We start from the raw sequence: 23,328 nt of genomic DNA on the forward strand, positions 1-23,328 counted from the left end.
AGAGAGGAGGGGAAATTTTTTACTCTTAAGCTTTCATTATGTGCTAGATCCCCTGATTCTGTCAGGTATCTGGCGACGTGCTCTATAGTCGATTCACCAGACTCTCCCCCAAATTTTGTGTATTTTGACACTTTCATCCCCCTAGGCGCCTCAGCTTAGAGAATAAATTCGGCTAACGGGGACACGTATAATGGCCTTTGTAATGTAGCACTCATGCCATTTCTAGCCATAATCCTTTCGACAATAGTTGTCAAATTATTTTCCACCGCCAAGTCCTCTTGTCGGTGTTGGTCGACGATTTCATCAGCATCCTGCTGTCGGTTGACCATTACCACCTGGTTACGTCCCACAACTCCTGATTCGCCGCCTTGATGTTGGAGGGGTCTAATGATTTGTCCTTCGTGGATTGTCTCCTCCTTTGCTGCCCCTATCTCTATCTGCACAGGAACAGTCGGTCTAATCGTTGGCGTTATCTGTCGGGCCGGTGCCCCTAGAAAATTGCATAGACGTGTTAATTGGTTTGCCAACTGCCTGTTTGTTTCAGCAGATTCTTGGATTAGTGGATTGAAGACTGTGCCTATCTGGTTAGTCAACATGTTAACCAATTCATGGTTACTATCGTCCATTTGTTGTCTCAACACCGCTACTAAAGTGTTCGACAGCGGCATGGTTCTGTTTTGAGTAGTGTTCCTTATGTTGCCCCCTTGCGTTGATCCTTGCAAGGGAGGGTTTGTTTCTGAAAATAGTGTTGCACTGGGTGTCGACTGATATCTGGGCATTAAGGAATACGGCATTCCATAAAGCGGATATGTGGTGCCAAAGCGAGGCACATAAGGTCTGAACGTCGTTATCGTTGATCCTGAACCCCCCCGGTGGAGGTTGAGGCATTGATGTTCCAACCGCACCCGTAGTCGACATGGTTATGGCTGCATTTGTCATCGGCGGCAAAGTGACAACCTGTAAAACTATTGTTTCCGTATTGGATAAAGTCCCTCGTGGAACTTCATTAGTGTTAGTTTCTGACATCTTCACACTACTTCGTGGTTTATTTTTATTCCCTTTTTTGTCATAGCCTTGGGTGAAAAATGTTTATCAAATACGGATTGTGAATGCTTTGATAGCTTTTTGTATATTTAAGAAGTGTATGTGTACACCAAAACTATTCGACAACATACGATTATGAAAACCATAGGGGTTAAAAAGAAGCTCAACTATAGTATTAAATAAGCTGTCATTAGTTATGGCATTTCCATCTTATAAGTTGATTTTCATATAGTTTGTTGTTTTTCATATTTCATGGACCTTGTAGTTAATTTTTGTACTATAAAATGATGATAAATGAAATAAATTAAGTTATCGTTTTTTCTTTACAATCTTATTGTCTATTAGAATATTTATGTTGAAAATATGTTTTTAGGTTTTTAAGCCTATCATTTTATATTTCTCTTATGATATTCTTGAACTATTGGATTTTTTCAACAATTCAATTTATATTACTCCTATCTAGGATGTATATTTGCATTTATTAACCAAGATTCTCGTAGAAAAATTATGTGTTCAAGATTTTTTTTTCTACGGAGATGATGTACGGAAGAATTTTTTCGATGATATTTTAGAATGGAGATTGGAAAAATATCATATATTTGGATCCCCGATACCATATATATATATATATATATATATATATATATATATATATATATATATATATATATATATATATATATATATATATATATATTAAAAATAATGAAAATATTAAAAAATGGGGAGTCGTCGGTGGACACGGATGATGGTGATTATTTTATTTTATTATCTTATTGTATCATCCAATTCTACCTTGCTTGTGAGATATTTATTCGGAGGTTTTATCTATTTTTTCTATGCCTTATGAGATGTTTTATTTATGAGTTTTTTTATGGTTAAGCATGTAGCAACAACGGTTGGATATTTATTTTATCATTCACTATCTGTTGACATCTCTAGTACTGTTTCATTTATTTCATAATCTTAAATACTTTATTTTTTAAAATAATAGGAATAATTAATATGTCAATACAAAAGCATAGTACTAAATGGATATGTCTTAATTTAATATTTAATTTAGTTATCAACATCAATTTATTAGATTTTGTTAATCTTAGATTTGTTTAGATTTGTTTTTGTATTGCGTTAATGCGTGTATCTTTTATAAAAAAAATTATTTGTTTCATTAAATATTTATATATAACACAAATTAAATAGAAAACAAATTATTTATTTTAATGATAATATGTTAGCCGGTGATTTTTAGTTAAGTGAAAAGTCAACAAATTCATGGTCAAACTACATTGATATTACTAAGTGTCTAAAAGCTTAAGACAAATCCAAAAGATTGTGATCCTCTCTCGTCCAAACATGTTCAGAATCTTGAAAGATCACAACCCTAAGACTATGTGAATTGAAGATGTATCCACCTTCGACAGAGGCAGACAACACATTCAGAAACGGTTATTTGTACAATTATCGCCATATTTGTTTGGTTTTAAACAATTATATCCTTAAAGACGCGTGAAAGCAAGTTAGAGCATGAAGGTCTAAGTAGTGGAATACGTGTCAGATTCATATGATTTAACCATTGTCGACGGTTTTATTAGTAATCGTATATAATACATATACACTCTATTTGAATATTCCTAATCCATTGGTTCTAGGCCCATGGTGCTTGCAAGTTTATAGGTCTTTAGTCTTTGATGGTTCATGCGTGCATTGGTGCATATCTTTTGGTCCATTGTTTGTCATTGGTCCATTGTGATTCATAAGGGCATTATATGCCATTAACTCTTGATTCATCCATGTATATTAGTACATTTCGTTCATATGATTCAGATGATTAAAGGTGATTGATTCATTCATAAATAAAGTTTTGTTTTAGGTGAAGTTCATTCAAAAGTCAAGTTTGATTCACATTCACGTCATAGTCATTTCATTTAAACAATTGGGCATTGCATTCATAATGTAGCATATACACAAATCATTATAAAAAGAAATAAAAAATTATATTTTTTAGAAAAGTTGACTTTTGGCCAACTGTTGATTTTTTGGTCAACCTGTTGACCAAAGTCAACCATTGCATTTCTGCACCCTAAAGTCCTAATACTGATCACATTTCAACATGGCATTGATTTATTAATGATCCATGGTCACACTTCCTCCATTGATCAAGAAATTCCATTGTTTTGCAAATTTGGTCATTATGCCTTGAAACTTGCTTTTCTTGCCTTGCATATTGACTTGCAACCTTGCCCACCATACCTACATCAAAGCCAGAATTCTGCAGCAAAACCAATCATGCATTCACCAACAATCAACCATTCAAACCATTAGCATAATATACCCAAATGCAATGCACATTTCAAATATTCAATCCATAAGCAAACCTTGGAAATCAGACTATCCATACTTGTGTTTACTGTGGAAATTGGTAAACAACCGCTGGTCCTCCCTGGTCTTAAAACGAAGGATTACTTGCAGAATCGACCAGTTGATCCTAGGACATGTGCTAGTGCAAGTGATACTTGTTCAACTTTCGACGAAATGACTTTGTGAGGAACGACTCCCAACAAAGTGTCAAACAAGGGTTTTCCACACGAACGGTTTTCGACAATGTTACCGCCTGTAGGTGGCTCGTGACCGACAGCGCTATAACATTCAAAAGATGTATACTACGAACACGCTTTTGGTGAGCTCTATGATCGTGATAGAGTTAGTGTCGACGACGTAAACGACAACCTAAAATGATAACTCAAAAACAAAAGAAATTAAGATAAAATGTTCAACGGGAACAATTGAAAAGTAGGGAAGTTGCATTGAAATAAATGTGGTAATTCACGTACATAACACTCTTAGAGAAACTTTTGCTTCCTCGCGCTGGGAATGGGAAGTTTTCTTACAAGTGAACTCGTAGTACAAAGTGAACACCCCGAGCCCCTTGTGGAATACTCCTATTTATACTGAACTAGAGGAACTATTCCTAAGCTAACTTCCTAGAAGCTAGCAGATGTTATGACCCACGATTTGCATAACCACTGCACCCATGTCTTGCTAACTGCTCCACGTTATGGCGCCCTTATTTCTTTTTGGAACTGCTATTTTATTTTAAATTTCAAATTTCCCCGCCCAAACGCCAAGGTGAAGTTGTCTTCCGCGCATTTGATTAAAATTCTTTAAGTCCCGAAACCTCGTGTTGGTCGACAGAATGCCCTGCCGACGGAGCCGTCGTTTCCTGTCGGCCTCCTCTTTTAGTTTGCTTTTCCTTCTTGATTGCGTTCGACATCTTTTACCTTTTGGTAGGGTATAATCCCCACATTCATGGGCCTCTTTCATTACTTGTGCTTTCAACATGCCTTAGGTATATTTAGTGGTAACAAAATGCCCCCCAGAGATGCCATTTTCGACTGTCGATGATGATGAGATGATGGCATCTCTGAAACTGTCGGCTTACCCTTTACTGTTCCCTCTTCTACTTAGTGGGACCTCTATGTATCCCATGTGGGTGACGTCAGACAATTATGGCGAGTGTTTCTACTTCTCCTCGAGACGCACAAAATAACGTCTACGTCACTTCACGCCTCCAAACTGAACGTGTTTTGTCTTTTCGTTTACCTTCTCTCCTCCACGTGCCTGTAGGCGTGGGAACGTGAGTGTACGTGTCGGCTATGGAAGTGTAACCGCTCCCTCTTCTTTGCTCAGGGTTTAAGGGCTATGGAAGTGTAACCGCTCCCTCTTCGCATGTCTGGTGCCAACTCTTCGACCTCGTAGGCATTATTAGAAAAAACCTGCACAACCTTAAACAGTCCTTCCCAATTTGGGGACCACTTACCTAACATTTTATCATTTCTTCCCATAGGCAAGATCACCCTCCAAACCAAATCATCGACAACAAACATTTTCCCTTTCACCCTTTTGTTGTAGGCTCAGGCGACCTTCTCTTTTTGCCTTTGTAGAGACTCTAATGCTAGCATTCTTTCCTCGTCTACGTCGACTAATTCGTCTATCATCATGCTCCAATAATCTTTAGAAGGTATTTCACACTGCCTTTGGGTCCTGACCGCCTGGACCTGAATTTCTACTGGCAATACTGCGTCATGCCCATAAGTCAGTCGAAATGGGGTTGTTCCAGTTGCTTCTTTTGGTGACGTTCGACATGCCCACAAGGCTTGGTCTAATGTCTTGTGCCAATTCCTTGGCTTCTGTCCTATGTGTTTCTTTATTAGGCTAATGATTACCTTATTAGCAGCTTCTACTTGGCCATTTGCTTGTGCGTAATAGGGAGTAGATGTCAGTAGCTTAATTCCCATTTCTTTTGCAAACTCTTGCACTTTTCGACCAGTGAAGATTGACCCCTGGTCGGTTGTAATAGTTTCTGGGATGCCAAATCTGCAAATGATGTAACTCTGGACAAAATCTATCATATTTTCTTGGTTTACATTTTGTAATGTTATGGCTTCGACCCATTTTGCGAAATAGTCGATGCCGACTAACACATACCTTTGTTGTTTCGACGAGGCTGGCTTTATTTCTCCTATAACGTCCAAAGTCCATCCTCGAAATGGCCAAGGTTTCACAATGGTGTGTAGCTCACTTCCAGGCACATGCTGTGTGCCCCCATGCAATTGGCATTCTTGACAACCTTTGGCAAATTCAATGCAATCTTTCAACATTAAAGGCCAATAAACTCCTGAACGCATCAAAAGCCATTTCATCTTTAAACCTGCTTGATGCGCACCACATGCCCCGCTGTGTGTGCTCGACAATGCCACGTACGCTTCACTTTCCCCAAGGCATTTTAATAACACTCCCTCGACTGTCTTCTTGAATAATTCATCATTTACTAAGACATAGCTAAGGGCCCTATACTTTATCTTTCGATCTGTCGACCCCACGGGATTAGGTAAGTATTCGACTAACGGTCTATGCCAATCACTCCTTCCTTCGTCGTCGACAGTCAGAATTTCAAAATGATTTTTATCTACTGCCCCCAGCTTCATGATTGCCAGATCCGAGGGTGACAGTGTCGTCGCCTGTATTTTCTTTCTTACTTGAATCTCTTCGTCCTGGTTTCTCGACGTTTTATACCCTGAAGCTTCCTGTGCCAAATCATTTGCTCTTTGGTTTTCTTGTCGCGGTAAGTGTTGGAGATTGACTTGCTCAAATCTCTTGAGCAGTCTTATGGTAACCACGAAATACATGATCAGATTTTCTTTAACACACCTATACTCTTTTGATACTTGTTTAATAACTAATTCCGAATCTCCCATAATTTTGACATTCCTTTCCCCCAATTCCAGCAGTAGTTCAAGTCTGGTGATCAATGACTCGTATTCTACTTCATTATTGGTGCATAGCCCTTCGATTTTGTATTTGAAGTTTGCTGGAATTCCATTTGGAGAAATTATGACTCCCCCCATCCCAGCTCCATGCTTATGTCTTGATCCATCGAAGTATAGCCTCCATGGTGCTAAATCCACGTAAATTTGCGCCATTTCAACCATTGAATGGTCGACTAGGAAGTCTGCTACTACCTGCCCTTTCATTGCTTTCAAGGGTACGTATGTCAGGGAGTATTCTGTTAACGCTAAAGCCCATTTTCCAATTCGACAGTGTAAAATTGGTTTAGATAGCATATGTTTAATAATATCAAAATGAGAAGATACGTAAACATCAACACGCTTAATATATTGCTTTAATTTCGTACAAATGAAATACAGGCACATGCATAGTTTTTCAATGTCACTATACCTAGTTTCAGGATCATTCAACATTCGACTAAGGTAATACACAGGTCTTTCAACACAATTTTCATCCTCTTGGACTAACATACTTCCTATAGTCGATTGTGAGGCTGCAATATACAATCTCATTGGCCCATGCCTAACATGAGGGGCCAATACTGGAGGCTTAGTCAAGTACTCTTTGATTTTGTCGAAAGCCTCTTGGTGTGCATCCTGCCATTTGAACTCTTCGCTCTTCAGTCGAAGTAGTGGGGAGAACGCTTTTGTTTTGCCACTTAGATTTGATATGAATCTTCTAAGGAAATTGATTTTTCCCAAAAAGGATTGCAGCTCCTTTTTGGTCGAAGGAGGCCTGACGTCCATAATGGCTTTTGTTTTGCTTTGATTCACTTCAATGCCTTTTTTGTGCACCACAAAATCAAGGAAGACGCCTGCCTGCACACAAAAAGCGCATTTTAATGGATTCATTTTCAATCCACATTTCCTCATCCTTAGGAACGCTTTCCGTAGATGGTCGACATGAGTATGTTGTCCATTTGATTTTATCACGATGTCATCAATGTAGACTTGAATGAAATCTTCTATGAAGTCATGGAACATTGAGTTCATTACCCTCTGGTATGTTGCTCCGACATTTTTAAGGCCGAATGGCATAACCACCCACTCATATGTCCCTAAGGCTCCTGGACATCGAAACGCCGTCTTCGGCACGTCTTCTTCTGCAATAAAAATTTGGTTATATCCAGCATAACCATCTAACATGCTTAAATATTCAAAACCAGCGGCCGAATCGACTAGCATTTCAGCCACGGGCATGGCATATTCATCTTTTGGGGTGGCAGCATTTAGATCTCTAAAATCAATGCATACTCTTAAAGACCCATTTTTCTTTATGATTGGCACAATATTGGCCAACCATTCGACATACCTTGCATTTTGGATAAACTTTCTTTTCAAAAGCCTTTCCACCTCCGTTTTTATCTTTGCCATAATCTCTGGGGCGAAACGCCTGGGCGTTTGTTTCACTGGCTTTCTTCCAGCTTTTATGGGCAGCTTTAACTCGACCAAATCTCTACTCAAACCAGGCATTTCAGTATAATCTCACGCAAAACAATCTCTAAATTCTTTGAGTATGGATATTACCTCGGACTTTAGTTTGTTGTCGATGTTGACGCTTATATATGCTGGCCTCTTCTCGCCATTCTCGCCAAGGTCGACTTCTTCCAAGGGATCTTTTGGTCGGATTCTCTCTGGTGCCTTTGGGTCTTTTTTGAACCCTAAAGGTTCATTGTCGTAAATGCAATCCATACGCTGCATGTCGAAGTCCCCTTTATTCAACGCATAGGCCTCAACATCCATGTTTTCGTCAGCCTCTATGGCCGACTTTATTTTGTTTTCGGCAACGTATGCCGAAATCATTCTCAAAGCTTCTAACTGAGACATCATCACTGGCATCCCGTCAGCCTGTCGGCCGGATACCTGAATATGGTGGATCCTCTATGCGCTCCACATACCAAATGAAACCATGGGTTTCATGTAAAGTGAGCGAGACGAAAGCTTCACTCAGATTAGCATAAACAGCCTCAGCTGGGAAGCAAGGAGAGATGTTGGCCAACTTTCTTTCAAACTCCTTCTTGCCGACATTATTCACATGGGCCATAAAATATCCTTGGTCGGCCTCGATGTTTTCGGCCACCCCATCCTCTCACCAAATCACCAGTCTTTGGTGTGCTGAAGAGGGCACAGCTCCGACGCCATGTAGCCACTCTCTGCCAAGTAGCAAGTTGTAACTTGGCTTTGCGTCGATCACCATGAATACTGTCGGTCTGGTCACGGAACCTACTGTAACATTCACCATAATTACTCCCATGGTGCTTTTTGTCTTCCCTCCATAGTCCGACAAAACCACGTTATTAGACCTGATGTCAGTGTCGTACTTGCCAATCTTCCTCAGCATATGGTGTGGCATAATGTTGACTGTGGCACCACAGTCGACCAAAATTTTGTTGACGGTTACGCCTTCCACCTTTGCTCTGATCAGCAGTGGTTTCAGATGGTTTTTCATGTTCATCGTTGGTCTTTCGAACACTGCCTCTTGGCTTTCAGCAAACCCATCGTTCAACACAAAATAGCATCTTGGTTGATGCAAAGCCATTTCTTCAGCCTCATCATTCTCCACTGACCCTTCGACTTCAGTTACACATTTGTATTCTTGTGGTAAGATTGATACCACGTTGACCAAAATGTCGAGGCTTGCTTCAGATTCTGAATTGAAGTCGTCAGTCACTTCATCAAAACATTTTTCTGTTGGTCGACGAACGTACTCTCTTATCCGTTCTTTCGCCGTTGTGTCGACTTTCACAACCATTTTCTTCCCAGCATTTGCCTCACTGGTCATGCCCCTTGCAGCGTCTCTTTCAGCCTGTTTACGCCTCTGAAATCGTCTCCATTGAGTCCTCGTCATGGGATTTTTTCCCAAATAGTTTTTAGAGATATGAGTCCTCTTTTCAGACTTAAATTCACGCCGGTAGTTAACTGCTAGACCTTCTCTAGCCTTAGCAGCAGCCCCTTGTGGGGTGTCTTGTCTTCCGTGAGGTTTGATCCAAGTACCTCGAGGAGTACTGGCCGACGGCACGAAGCTCCTGGGCCTTGTTAGGTTATTTCCCACAGCCTTTTTTGAGCCTCTTTCATTCTGATAGCCCCGGGTTGGCACATTTCTTTTGCTCTTTCCCAGCTGCAGCCTCTGGAAATTCTCTGCTGCTATTTTGTCGGTGACAACTCCATACCTTGGGCACAGGCACACCTGTGAACCCTTGTTCTTGCAGCGATACAGAAAATCTACCAAGTCTTCATCAGCCCTTGGGTAAACTTCAGCCATATCGACATCTGGGTTTTCCCCATTCTGTTCCAGCATGTTGGCCTCATCATATTCGCTGATCTAGACCATGTTGATCTCGACTGGTTCCACGAACAGGGCTTCCTCCTGGTGAAGAGGGTCAGTGTCGATCTTCAGCCTGCCTTCTTGAATCGCTTTTTGAACCAAATCCCTGAAAAGGTAACAATTAGAGGTGTTATGACCAAGATAATTGTGATATTTACAAAACCCTCTTTTCTGTCTTTGTTCCAACGGTGGCATTTCAGTACCAGGCGGCACTACCATCTGTCCATCTTTGACTAATAAGTCAAAAAATTCCTCACACTTCGACACGTCGAAAGTGTAAGTTTTCGAAGGGAATTTTGGGTTATTTTCGACAGGATTCTTGCCTTGCGCAGGCAGCAATGAGCGACACTCATAAGTGGACCCTGGCTTTAGTTCAGCCACGTCGATTTCTAATTCGGTCGATGAAGCATAATCTGCCTCACATATTGGGTCCGTCGCGTCGTATTCGACAAACGCTACCTTTTCCTTCTTAGACTTATTGTGTCTAACTTTCTCTAGCCTCAATCGTTCTAGGTGTCGGTGTAACAGCCCATTTTTTAAAGTATTTATTTATTATACTATTATTATGATATTTTAATTTAATTATATGGAGTATTAATTAATTAATTGGTGTATTAATTCATTATCTAGTGGATATAAGAAATAAGTAAATAATTGAATTAATTAATTAAATTGGTGTGCATAGTGAGTGCTTAATTATTTAAATTTAAATAGAGGTATTTAAATATTAGGTATTATTGGGCCTAGTGATTAAATTAGATGATTTAAGCCCAACTAGAATACTATTATAAATAGTAAGAGTGAAGGAAGTGAGAATTATAATTCACTTGAGCACTGAAAGCAATAGAGAAAGAGGAGAGGAAAAACCAGAGGAGTCATGGTTTCCATCAAATTAACAAGGTAAGGGGGGAAATCCTTATTATTATGGGTTAGTATGATTGGGTCAATGGGTAGGAACGTGATTTAGGTTGAAATCCTTAATTGGCATGGTTTGGAATTATTAGGTCTTGATAAATACTCTTGAATGGTGATGATTAAATTATGCTAAAACTGTGAATGAATATATAATTGGATGAGTCATAATTTTCTGAACGTGTAGCTTTTTACGGAATCGAAATCGGAGGTCCGGAAGTCCTCCAACAATAAAAAATGCGGGGAAATCTGCATTCTGTTTTTGTGTTAGCGCAAGAACAGCTTTCTGTTTTGCGTTAACCGGTTAACCCAGGGCATTAACCGGTTAACACTGTTATGATATTGAAAAATTGCATTCTGTCTTGCGTTAACCGGTTAACCCAGGGCGTTAACCGGTTAACACTGTTAAAAATTGTCAAGAAGCGCATTCTGTTTTGCGTTAACCGATTAACCCAGGGCGTTAACCGGTTAACACTGTTTGAAAAGTGAAAAATTGATATTTAAATGTTGTGTGCGTTTTGGAATGAAATTTATGTGTACATATTCGATGATTGGCCTATATTGGTGAATAATATATTGTATGAATGTTTATGTATACCCTTATTGAATTGTGAATGATTTATGGATATTGATGTGTATATGTAATCATGGATGATGTGTTGTGACGAATGTATATATGTATCAATTGTGAGTTATGGTGATATGTGGAATGTTAAGACGGTATAGATGGTCTTAATTGCATATGTATTGGTATGTGTGCATTCATTCATAGCATGGTTGACTTCATTGTGGAAGTGGTGAAACTGTGGGTTCACATGAGCAGACGTTGATCCTTAAATGGGATTAGGCATAGTATTAAGCGGTGATCCTTCATTGGAAACAAACGTAGCAGACGTTAATCCTTAATTGGGATTAGGCGTAGTATTAAGCGGTGATCCTTTATTGGAAACAGACGTAGGGCTTTGGTCTTGTCCGGATCGGAAGCGTGGCTTGGATTCTAGATATTGAATCGGAAAGCGGTGAAACTTTGAGTTCACATTGAGGTACCACATGCATGGAGTCACATTGTCTTGCATCGAGTCGTTTATAGTTATGTGATCATTGAATGCATGTATTGATGTGAGTGTGATGCATATTTGAAATATGTGGAATGATTGTTTGTTAATACCAGTGGTATAATAATACAAAGTGTGATGAATTCTTGGATTGTTGTTTTAATTCATTGTGCCTTATTATGCTATTTCATAATGATTTGGAATTCTCACCCTTTCTGTTTGAATGTTACCTTTACATGGGTATCGTGCAGATACTACAAAGTAGTATTGCTGGAGTAGGTGGACGGTAGCTCGCTCAAGAATAGCTGGAGAGTTTCCGTATTTAGTTTGAAATTAGGTAATGAGTCAATGCTCTGGTCATGTAGCACTGGGTAGATTAGTGGTATTGAACTCGCGTCTTATTTGGATATGTTTTATGTCATTACTTGTTTATTTTAATTTGAAGTGATTATTGAGAGATGATCATGGTATGGGACATGGATCATTTTATGATAATACATGAGTATTCTTTATTTTCCGCTGCGAACGCATATTGCTTGAATATTCATGTTGGGTGAAATGTGTTATTTTGAATGACCAGGTGTATTGTTGGTTTTTGAAAGTTTTAACTTTTGAAAACGTCGATGTGACGCCCTTTTCTTTATATGCATGCTTATTTACTCTGATTATATGTTAAATAATTTGGGGTAGAAAAAGGGGTGTTACTTTAGTGGTATCAGAGCATGGTCGACCAGTTGATCAATAGTAGTAAGTTTTCCGTGGTATTTGATTTGTGTATCTGACACGATCGATACTGTTTGTTTGATGTTTCGGGTTGCTAGGACAATGGTTGCAGGCAGGAATGACGATGCCATTGCTGAGGCGCTGAGGATGTTGGTTGAATCCATGGGTCAGATCCATCAAGTGAATGCCCATCAAGCGAATGTGCATGGCGGTAACCAAAAAGGAGATGATTATGAGTTCCTTGCTTTGGGGAGATTCCAGCGGAACAATCCTCCTATCTTTGAGGGTGAGCATGCACCTGAGAAAGCTCAAGCTTGGCTGAAAGCAATTGAGAAGATCTTCAGAGTCATGAACTGTACTGATGCTCAGAAAGTGCAGTTTGGTACCCATATGCTTGAGAAGGAAGCTGAAGATTGGTGGAATAACACTCTTCAGAGGTTCGAAGAAGACAACATTGAAGTTACTTGGACTCTTTTCCGTGATACCTTCTTGGAGAACTATTTCCCAGAAGATTGTCGTGGGAAGAAAGAGGTGGAGTTCCTTGAATTGAAGCAAGGAAATGGTACCGTTGCTGATTATGCTGCTAGATTTCAGGAGCTTATCAAGTATTATCCTCATTACAATACTGCTAATGCTGAGAGATCTAAATGTTTGAAGTTTATGAATGGCTTGAGACATGATATCAAGAAGGCCATTGGTTACCAACAGATTACTCGTTTTACAGAATTGGTTAACAAGAGTCAAATTTATGATGAGGATAGTAGGGAGAGTGCTTCTGTCTACAAGAGTCTGAAGGGGAAAAACCAAGATCGAGGAAAACCATATGATGACAAGAGGAGACAATCTAGTGTTGGCAAGAAGCCAAGTGGGGGAGTATCTTCTATTCCACTTAAGTGCTTCAAATGTGGTGTGGAAGGCCATCGTGCTACGGAGTGTAGTAGAGATTCTGGGAAGTGTTTCGATTGTGGCAGGATTGGTCACAGAGCAAACCAGTGTAGAGTTGGTTCGAACGTAAATTGTTTCAACTGTGGTGAGAAAGGTCACATTAGTTCGCAATGTGATAAGCCGAAGAAGGAGCAAGTGAAGGGAAAGGTGTTTGCATTGTCTGGTGCGGAGACCACTACCGATGATAGACTGATCCAAGGTACGTGCTTTATTAATGGTACACCTTTGATTGCCATTATTGATACCGGTGCAACATATTCTTTCATTTCTTTGGATTGTGCTAAGAGGTTAAATCTCATATTATCTGATATGCGTAGAAGTATGATTATTGATACACCTGCCATGGGTTCTGTTTCTACTTCCTATGTGTGTTTGAATTGTCCGTTGAGTATATTTAGTAGGGATTTTGGAATTGATTTAGTTTGTCTTCCGTTAGAGCAACTCGACGTGATTTTGGGTATGAATTGGTTAAAAGTTAATCGGGTGTATATCAACTATTTCGAGAAGACGGTTATATTTCCTGAGATTGATGCTAAGGAAGATTGGTGTGTGTCTGCTAAGCAAGTTGATGAATCGGTGCAAGATGGTGCCGAGTTGTTTATGTTGTTGGCAACTTTGGATATTCGGGAGAAGAGGACGATCGAAGAACTGCCAATAGTTTGTGAATTTGCGGAGGTATTTCCGGAAGATATAAGTGATTTACCGCCGGAACGAGAGGTCGAGTTTTCGATTGACTTAGTTCCTGGAACTAGTCCTGTATCGATGGCTCCCTATCAAATGTTCGCTTCTGAGTTGAAAGAGTTGAAGAGTCAACTTGAAGACTTACTCGAGAAGAAGTTTATTTGTCCTAGTGTATCGCCGTGGGGTGCACCTGTGCTATTGGTCAAGAAGAAAGAAGGTTCTATGAGATTATGTGTTGATTATAGACAACTGAATAAAGTGACGATTAAGAACAAGTATCCACTTCCGAGGATTGACGATCTGATGGATCAGCTGGTTGGAGCTTATGTGTTTAGCAAAATTGATTTGAGGTCTGGGTATCATCAGATTCGTGTAAAGGCTGAGGATATTCAGAAGACTGCTTTTAGGACAAGGTACGGTCACTACGAGTACTCAGTGATGCCTTTTGGGGTGACGAATGCACCTGGTGTATTTATGGAGTATATGAATAGAATCTTTCATGATTATCTGGATAAGTTTGTAGTTGTGTTCATCGATGATATATTGATTTATTCTAAGGGCGAAGAGGATCATGCAGAGCATTTGAAGGTTGTGTTATCGGTGTTGAAAGAGAGGAAGTTGTTTGCTAAACTATCCAAATGTGAATTTTGGTTGAGTGAAGTAAGTTTTCTTGGACATGTGATTTCGAGCGGTGGGATTTCTGTGGATCCTATGAAGATCGAAGCTGTATCTCAGTGGGAAGCTCCTAAGTCTGTTGTTGAGATTCGAAGTTTCCTTGGTTTGGCTGGTTATTATAGGAAGTTCATTGAGGGATTTTCTAAGTTGTCGTTACCGTTGATGCAGTTGACTAGGAAGGGTCAAGCTTTCATTTGGACTTCGTAGTGTGAGGCGAATTTTCAAGAGCTTAAGAGAAGATTGACTACGGCTCCTATTTTGATTTTACCGGATCCGTTAGAAACCTTCGTGGTGTATTGCGATGCTTCTTTGTTGGGTTTGGGAGGTGTTCTGATGCAAAAGGGGCAAGTGGTAGCTTATGCTTCAAGGCAACTCAAGGTTCATGAGAAGAATTATCCGACGCATGATTTAGAGTTGGCCGCCGTTGTGTTTGTGTTGAAGCTTTGGAGACATTACTTATTTGGATCGAGGTTTGATGTGTTTAGTGATCACAAGAGTTTGAAGTACTTGTTCGATAAAAAAGAATTGAATATGAGGCAAAGGAGATGGTTGGAATTCTTGAAGGATTATGATTTTGGTTTGAATTATCATCCTGGGAAGGCGAATGTTGTAGTCGATGCATTGAGTAGGAAGTCATTGCCTATGTCTATGTTGATGATGCGAGAGTTTGAATTGTTGGAGCAATTTAGGGATTTGAGTTTGGTTTGTGAAGCGACGTCTTCGCGTGTTAAGCTTGGGATGTTGAAGCTTATGTGTGACATTCTTGACGAGATTAGAGAAGGTCAGAGGTCAGATTTGAAGTTAGTCGATGTTATGACATTGATTAACCAAGGTAAAGGTGGTGACTTTCGGATTGATGAGAATGGTATCATAAGGTGTCGTGATCGAGTGTGTGTTCCGAATGGTATGGATTTGAGAAAGAGGATTCTTGAGGAAGGGCATAGAAGTGGTCTGAGTATTCATCCTGGTGCTACTAAGATGTATCAAGACTTGAGGAAGATGTTTTGGTGGCAAGGTATGAAGAAGGATGTAGCAGAATTTGTGTATTCATGTTTGACTTGTCAAAAGTCAAAGATTGAACATCAAAAGCCGTCTGGTTTGATGCAATCGTTATCTATCCCCGAGTGGAAGTGGGATAGTATCTCTATGGATTTTGTTTCGGGCTTACCAAGAACATCGAGTAATTGTGAGGCGATTTGGGTCGTTGTGGACAGGCTGACGAAGTGTGCTCATTTTATTCCGATGAGAATGGATTATTCGATGGAGAGACTTGCTAAGTTGTACGTCGAGAGAATTGTGTGTTTGCATGGTATACCATCGAGTATTGTTTCGGATAGAGATCCGAGGTTCACTTCGAGATTTTGGGAAGGTTTGCAAAGTGCTTTGGGTACGAAGTTGCGCTTGAGTTCAACATATCATCCGTAAACTGATGGTCAAACGGAGAGGACTATTCAGTCACTTGAAGATCTTTTGAGGTCTTGTGTTTTGGAACAAGGAGGAAATTGGGATAGTTTCTTGCCTTTAATCGAGTTTACATATAACAACAGTTTCCATTCAAGTATTGGAATGGCACCTTTTGAGGCTCTTTATGGAAGAAGGTGTAGAACTCCTTTATGTTGGTACGAATCGGGAGAGAGTGTTGTGGTTGGACCCGAGTTGATTCAAGAGACTACAGATAAGATTAAGATGATTCAAGGGAAGATGAAGGCTTCTCAGAGTCGTCAAAAGAGTTATCATGATAAGAGGAGGAAAGCTCTTGAGTTTGAGAAAGACGAGCATGTGTTTCTTCGAGTTACGCCAATAACGGGTGTTAGTAGAGCTTTGAAGTCGCGTAAGTTGACACCGCGTTTCATTGGTCCTTATCAGATTTCCGAGAGGATAGGTGAAGTGGCATATCGGATTGCATTACCACCATCACTTTCTAATCTTCATGATGTATTCCATGTGTCTCAATTGAGGAAGTACATTGCGGATCCATCGCATGTTGTTCCATTAGATGATGTGCAAGTACGGGATAATTTGACGGTTGATACATCCCCTGTACGGATTGAAGATCGAGAAGTGAAGAAGCTTCGTGGTAAGGAGATTACTTTGGTAAAAGTGATATGGGGCGGAGTCGCCAATGGAAATATTACGTGGGAGCTCGAGGATAAGATGAGGGAATCATATCCGGAGTTGTTCATTTGAGGTAAATTTTCGAGGACGAAAATCTTTTAAGTGGGGGAGAGTTGTAACAGCCCATTTTTTTAAGTATTTATTTATTATACTACTATTATGATATTTTAATTTAATTATGTGGAGTATTAATTAATTAATTGGTGTATTAATTCATTATCTAGTAGATAAAAGAAATAAGTAAATAATTGAATTAATTAATTAAATTGGTGTGCATAGTGAGTGGTTAATTATTTAAATTTAAATAGAGGTATTTAAATATTAGGTATTATTGGGCCTAGTGATTAAATTAGATGATTTAAGCCCAACTAGAATACTATTATAAATAGTAAGAGTGAAGGAAGTGAGAATTATAATTCACTTGAGCACTGAAAGAAATAGAGAAAGAGGAGAGGAAAAACGAGAGGAGTCAAGGTTTCCATCAAATTAATAAGGTAAGGGGGGAAATCCTTATTATTATGGGTTAGTATGATTGGGTCAATGGGTAGGAACATGATTTAGGTTTAAATCCTTAATTGGCATGGTTTGGAATTATTAGGTCTTGATAAATACTCTTGAATGGTGATGATTAAATTATGCTAAAACTGTGAATGAATATATAATTGGATGAGTCATAATTTTCTGAACGTGTAGCTTTTTACGGAATCGAAATCGGAGGTCCGGAAGTCCTCCAACGATAAAAAATGCGGGGAAATCTGCATTCTGTTTTCGTGTTAGCGCAGGAACAGCTTTCTGTTTTGCGTTAACCGGTTAACCCAGGGCGTTAACCGGTTAACACTGTTATGATATTGAAAAATTGCATTCTGTCTTGCGTTAACCGGTTAACCCAGGGCGTTAACCGGTTAACATTGTTAAAAATTGCCAAGAAGCGCATTCTGTTTTGCGTTAACCGATTAACCCAGGGCGTTAACCGGTTAACACTGTTTGAAAAGTGAAAAATTGATATTTAAATGTTGTGTGCGTTTTGGAATGAAATTTATGTGTACATATTCGATGATTGGCCTATATTGGTGAATAATATATTGTATGAATGTTTATGTATACCCTTATTGAATTGTGAATGATTTATGGATATGGATGTGTATATGTAATCATGGATGATGTGTTGTGACGAATGTATATATGTACCAATTGTGAGTTATGGTGATATGTGGAATGTTAAGACGGTATAGATGGTCTTAATTGCATATGTATTGGTATGTGTGCATTCATTCATAGCATGGTTGACTTCATTGTGGAAGTGGTGAAACTGTGGGTTCACATGAGCAGACGTTGATCCTTAAATGGGATTAGGCGTAGTATTAAGCGGTGATCCTTCATTGGAAACAGACGTAGCAGACGTTAATCCTTAATTGGGATTAGGCGTAGTATTAAGCGGTGATCCTTTATTGGAAACAGACGTAGGGCTTTGGTCTTGTCCAGATCGGAAGCGTGGCTTGGATTCTAGATATTGAATCGGAAAGCGGTGAAACTTTGAGTTCACATTGAGGTACCACATGCATGGAGTCACATTGTCTTGCATCGAGTCGTTTATAGTTATGTGATCATTGAATGCATGTATTGATGTGAGTGTGATGCATATTTGAAATATGTGGAATGATTGTTTGTTAATATCAGTGGTATAATAATACAAAGTGTGATGAATTCTTGGATTGTTGTTTTAATTCATTGTACCTTATTATGCTATTTCATAATGATTTGGAATTCTCACCCTTTCTGTTTGAATGTTACCTTTACATGGGTATCGTGCAGATACTACCGAGTAGTATTGCTGGAGTAGGTGGACGGTAGCTCGCTCAAGAATAGCTGGAGAGTTTCCGTATTTAGTTTGAAATTAGGTAATGAGTCAATGCTCTGGTCATGTAGCACTGGGTAGATTAGTGGTATTGAACTCGCGTCTTATTTGGATATGTTTTATGTCATTACTTGTTTATTTTAATTTGAAGTGATTATTGAGAGATGATCATGGTATGGGACATGGATCATTTTATGATAATACATGAGTATTCTTTATTTTCCGCTGCGAACGCATATTGCTTGAATATTCATGTTGGGTGAAATGTGTTATTTTGAATGACCAGGTGTATTGTTGGTTTTTGAAAGTTTTAACTTTTGAAAACGTCAATGTGACGCCCTTTTCTTTATATGCGTGCTTATTTACTCTGATTATATGTTAAATAATTTGGGGTAGAAAAAGGGGTGTTACAGTCGGACTCTGTCAGCCAGTTGTGACATACTTCTCACAAAAGTTGGATCTATTTTCTTCCTAATGGAGTAATCTAATCCTCCTGCGGCCATTTGAACTAGTTCATGTTCTGGCACTTGTGTGAAACACCTAGCCTTTAAAGACCTAAAACGATTCAGATAATCATCTACGCTCTCAGCGAACCTTCTCTTAATACTAGACAATTCTGCCAAACTAATTTTGGAGTGTCCTTCGTAAAACTGTTCATGGAACTACTTTTCTAGTTTGGGCCATGAGTCGATGGAACTTGGGGCCAACGAAGTGAACCATGTGAAGGCTGCCTTGGTTAGAGAGGAGGGGAAGTTTTTTACTCGTAAGCTTTCATTATGAGTTAGATCCCCTGATTCTGTCAGGTATCTGGCGACGTGCTCTATAGTCGATTCACCAGACTCTCCCCCAAATTTTGTGTATTTTGACACTTTCATCCCCCTAGGCGCCTCAGCTTAGAGAATAAATTCGGCTAACGGGGACACGTATAATGGCCTTTGTAATGTAGCACTCATGCCATTTCTAGCCATAATCCTTTCGACAATAGTTGTCAAATTATTTTCCACCGCCAAGTCCTCTTGTCGGTGTTGGTCGACGATTTCATCAGCATCCTGCTGTCGGTTGACCATTACCACCTGGTTACGTCCCACAACTCCTGATTCGCCGCCTTGATGTTGGAGGGGTCTAATGATTTGTCCTTCGTGGATTGTCTCCTCCTTTGCTGCCCCTATCTCTATCTGCATAGGAACAGTCGGTCTAATCGTTGGCGTTATCTGTCGGGCCGGTGCCCCCAGAAAATTGCATAGACGTGTTAATTGGTTTGCCACCTGCCTGTTTGTTTCAGCAGATTCTTGGATTAGTGGATTGAAGACTGTGCCCATCTGGTTAGTCAACATGTTAACCAATTCATGGTTACTATCGTCCATTTGTTGTCTCAACACCGCTACTGAAGTGTTCGACATCGGCATGGTTCTGTTTTGAGTAGTGTTCCTTATGTTGCCTCCTTGCGTTGATCCTTGCAAGAGAGTGTTTGTTTCTGAAAACAGTGTTGCACTGGATGTCGACTGATATCTGGGCATTAAGGAATACGGCATTCCATAAAGCGGATCTGTGGTGCCAAAGCGAGGCACATAAGGTCTGAACGTCGTTATCGTTGATCCTGAACCCCCCGGTGGAGGTTGAGGCATTGATGTTCCAACCGCACCCGTAGTCGACATGGTTATGGCTGCATTTGTCATCGGCGGCAAAGTGACAACCTGTAAAACTACTGTTTCCGTATTGGATAAAGTCCCTCGTGGAACTTCATCAATGTTAGTTTCTGACATCTTCACACTACTTCGTGGTTTATTTTTATTCCCTTTTTTGTCATAGCGTTGGGTGAAAAATGTTTATCAAATACGGATTGTGAATGCGACCCTCCTTTGATAGCTTTTTGTATATTTAAAAAGTGTATGTGTACACCAAAACTATTCGACAACATACGATTATCAAACCCATAGGGGTTAAAAAGAAGCTCAACTATAGTATTAAATAAGCTGTCATTAGTTATGGCATTTCCATCTTATAATTTGATTTTCATATAGTTTGTTGTTTTTCATATTTCATGGACCTTGTAGTTAATTTTTGTACTATAAAATGATGATAAATGAAATAAATTAAGTTATCGTTTTTTCTTTACAATCTTATTGTCTATTAGAATATTTATGTTGAAAATATGTTTTTAGGTTTTTAAGCCTATCATTTTATATTTCTCTTATGATATTCTTGAACTATTGGATTTTTTCAACAATTCAATTTATATTACTCCTATCTAGGATGTATATTTGCATTTATTAACCAAGATTCTCGTAGAAAAATTATGTGTTCAAGATTTTTTTTTCTACGGAGATGATGTACGGAAGAATTTTTTCGATGATATTTTAGAATGGAGATTGGAAAAATATCATATATTTGGATCCCCGATACCATATATATATATATATATATATATATATATATATATATATATATATATATATATATATATATATATATATATATATATATATTAAAAATAATGAAAATATTAAAAAATGGGGAGTCGTCGGTGGACACGGATGATGGTGATTATTTTATTTTATTATCTTATTGTATCATCCAATTCTACCTTGCTTGTGAGATATTTATTCGGAGGTTTTATCTATTTTTTCTATGCCTTATGAGATGTTTTATTTATGAGTTTTTTTATGGTTAAGCATGTAGCAACAACGGTTGGATATTTATTTTATCATTCACTATCTGTTGACATCTCTAGTACTGTTTCATTTATTTCATAATCTTAAATACTTTATTTTTTAAAATAATAGGAATAATTAATATGTCAATACAAAAGCATAGTACTAAATGGATATGTCTTAATTTAATATTTAATTTAGTTATCAACATCAATTTATTAGATTTTGTTAACCTTAGATTTGTTTTTGAATTGCATTAATGCGTGTGTCTTTTATAAAAAAAATTATTTGTTTCATTAAATATTTATATATAACACAAATTAAATAGAAAATAAATTATTTATTTTAATGATAATATGTTAGCCGGTGATTTTTAGTTAAGTGAAAAGTCAACAAATTCATGGTCAAACTACATTGATATTACTAAGTGTCTAAAAGCTTAAGACAAATCCAAAAGATTATGATCCTCTCTCGTCCAAACATGTTCAGAATCTTGAAAGATCACAACCCTAAGACTATGTGAATTGAAGATGTATCCCCCTTCTACAAGGCAGGCAACACATTCAGAAACGGTTATTTGTACAATTATCGCCATATTTGTTTGGTTTTAAACAATTATATCCTTAAAGACGCGTGGAAGCAAGTTAGAGCATGAAGGCCTAAGTAGTGGAATACGTGTCAGATTCATATGATTTAACCATTGTCGACGGTTTTATTAGTAATCGTATATAATACATATACACTCTATTTGAATATTCCTAATCCATTGGTTCTAGGCCCATGGTGCTTGCAAGTTTATAGGTCTTTAGTCTTTGATGGTTCATGCGTGCATTGGTGCATATCTTTTGGTCCATTGTTTGTCATTGGTCCATTGTGATTCATAAGGGCATTATATGCCATTAACTCTTGATTCATCCATGTATATTAGTACATTTCGTTCATATGATTCAGATGATTAAAGGTGATTGATTCATTCATAAATAAAGTTTTGTTTTAGGTGAAGTTCATTCAAAAGTCCAGTTTGATTCACATTCACGTCATAGTCATTTCATTTAAACAATTGGGCATTGCATTCATAATGTAGCATATACACAAATCATTATAAAAAGAAATAAAAAATTATTTTTTTAGAAAAGCTGACTTTTGGTCACTTATTGATTTTTTGGTCAACCAGTTGACCAAAGTCAACCATTGCATTTCTGCACCCTAAAGTCCTAATACTGATCACATTTCAACATGGCATTGATTTATTAATGATCCATGGTCACACTTCCTCCATTGATCAAGAAATTCCATTGTTTTGTAAATTTGGTCATTATGCCTTGAAACTTGCTTTTCTTGCCTTGCATATTGACTTGCAACCTTGCCCACCATACCTACATCAAAGCCAGAATTCTGCAGCAAAACCAATCATGCATTCACCAACAATCAACCATTAGCATAATATACCCAAATGCAATGCACATTTCAAATATTCAATCCATAAGAAAACCTTGGAAATCAGACTATCCATACTTGTGTTTACTGTGGAAATTGGTAAACAACCACTGGTCCTCCCTGGTCTTAAAACGAAGGGTTACTTGCAGGATCGACCAGTTGATCCTAGGACATGTGCTAGTGCAAGTGATACTTGTTCAACTTTCCACGAAATGACTTTGTGAGGAACGGCTCCCAACAAAGTGTCGAACAAGGGTTTTCCACACGAACGGTTTTAGACAATGTTACCGCCTGTAGGTGGCTCGTGACTGACAGCGCTATAACATTCAAAAGATGTATACTACTAACATGCTTTTGGTGAACTCTATGATCGTGATAGAGTTAGTGTCGACAGCGTAAACGACAACGTAAAATTATAAGTCAAAAACAAAAGAAATTAAGATAAAATGTTCAACGGGAACAATTGAAAAGTAGGGAAGTTGCATTGAAATAAATGTGGTAATTCACGTACATAACACTCTCAGAGAAACTTTTGCTTCCTCGCGCTGGGAATGGGAAGTTTTCT

At 38.6% G+C, this 23,328-nt stretch overlaps 1 long non-coding RNA gene across 3 annotated transcripts in view; it reads right to left on the bottom strand.

Annotated features, from left to right (window-relative positions):
* LOC127128977 (uncharacterized) overlaps positions 1–23,328 on the bottom strand; it is a 45,996-nt gene that overhangs the window by 20,675 nt on the left and 1,993 nt on the right. The window contains exon 3 of one of the 3 annotated variants that reach the window (XR_007806103.1): positions 3,109–3,313. The exons of 1 other annotated variant lie outside the window; for it this stretch is intronic. This is a non-coding gene — a long non-coding RNA (uncharacterized LOC127128977). Of the gene's footprint in view, positions 1–3,108; positions 3,314–22,492; positions 22,722–23,328 lie in introns of those variants that run through there. One more of the 3 variants, XR_007806105.1, reaches the window with a different exon arrangement.

This window comes from Lathyrus oleraceus, chromosome 3 (assembly GCF_024323335.1).
Source record: "Lathyrus oleraceus cultivar Zhongwan6 chromosome 3, CAAS_Psat_ZW6_1.0, whole genome shotgun sequence".
Classification (NCBI taxonomy): Eukaryota; Viridiplantae; Streptophyta; class Magnoliopsida; order Fabales; family Fabaceae; genus Lathyrus; species Lathyrus oleraceus.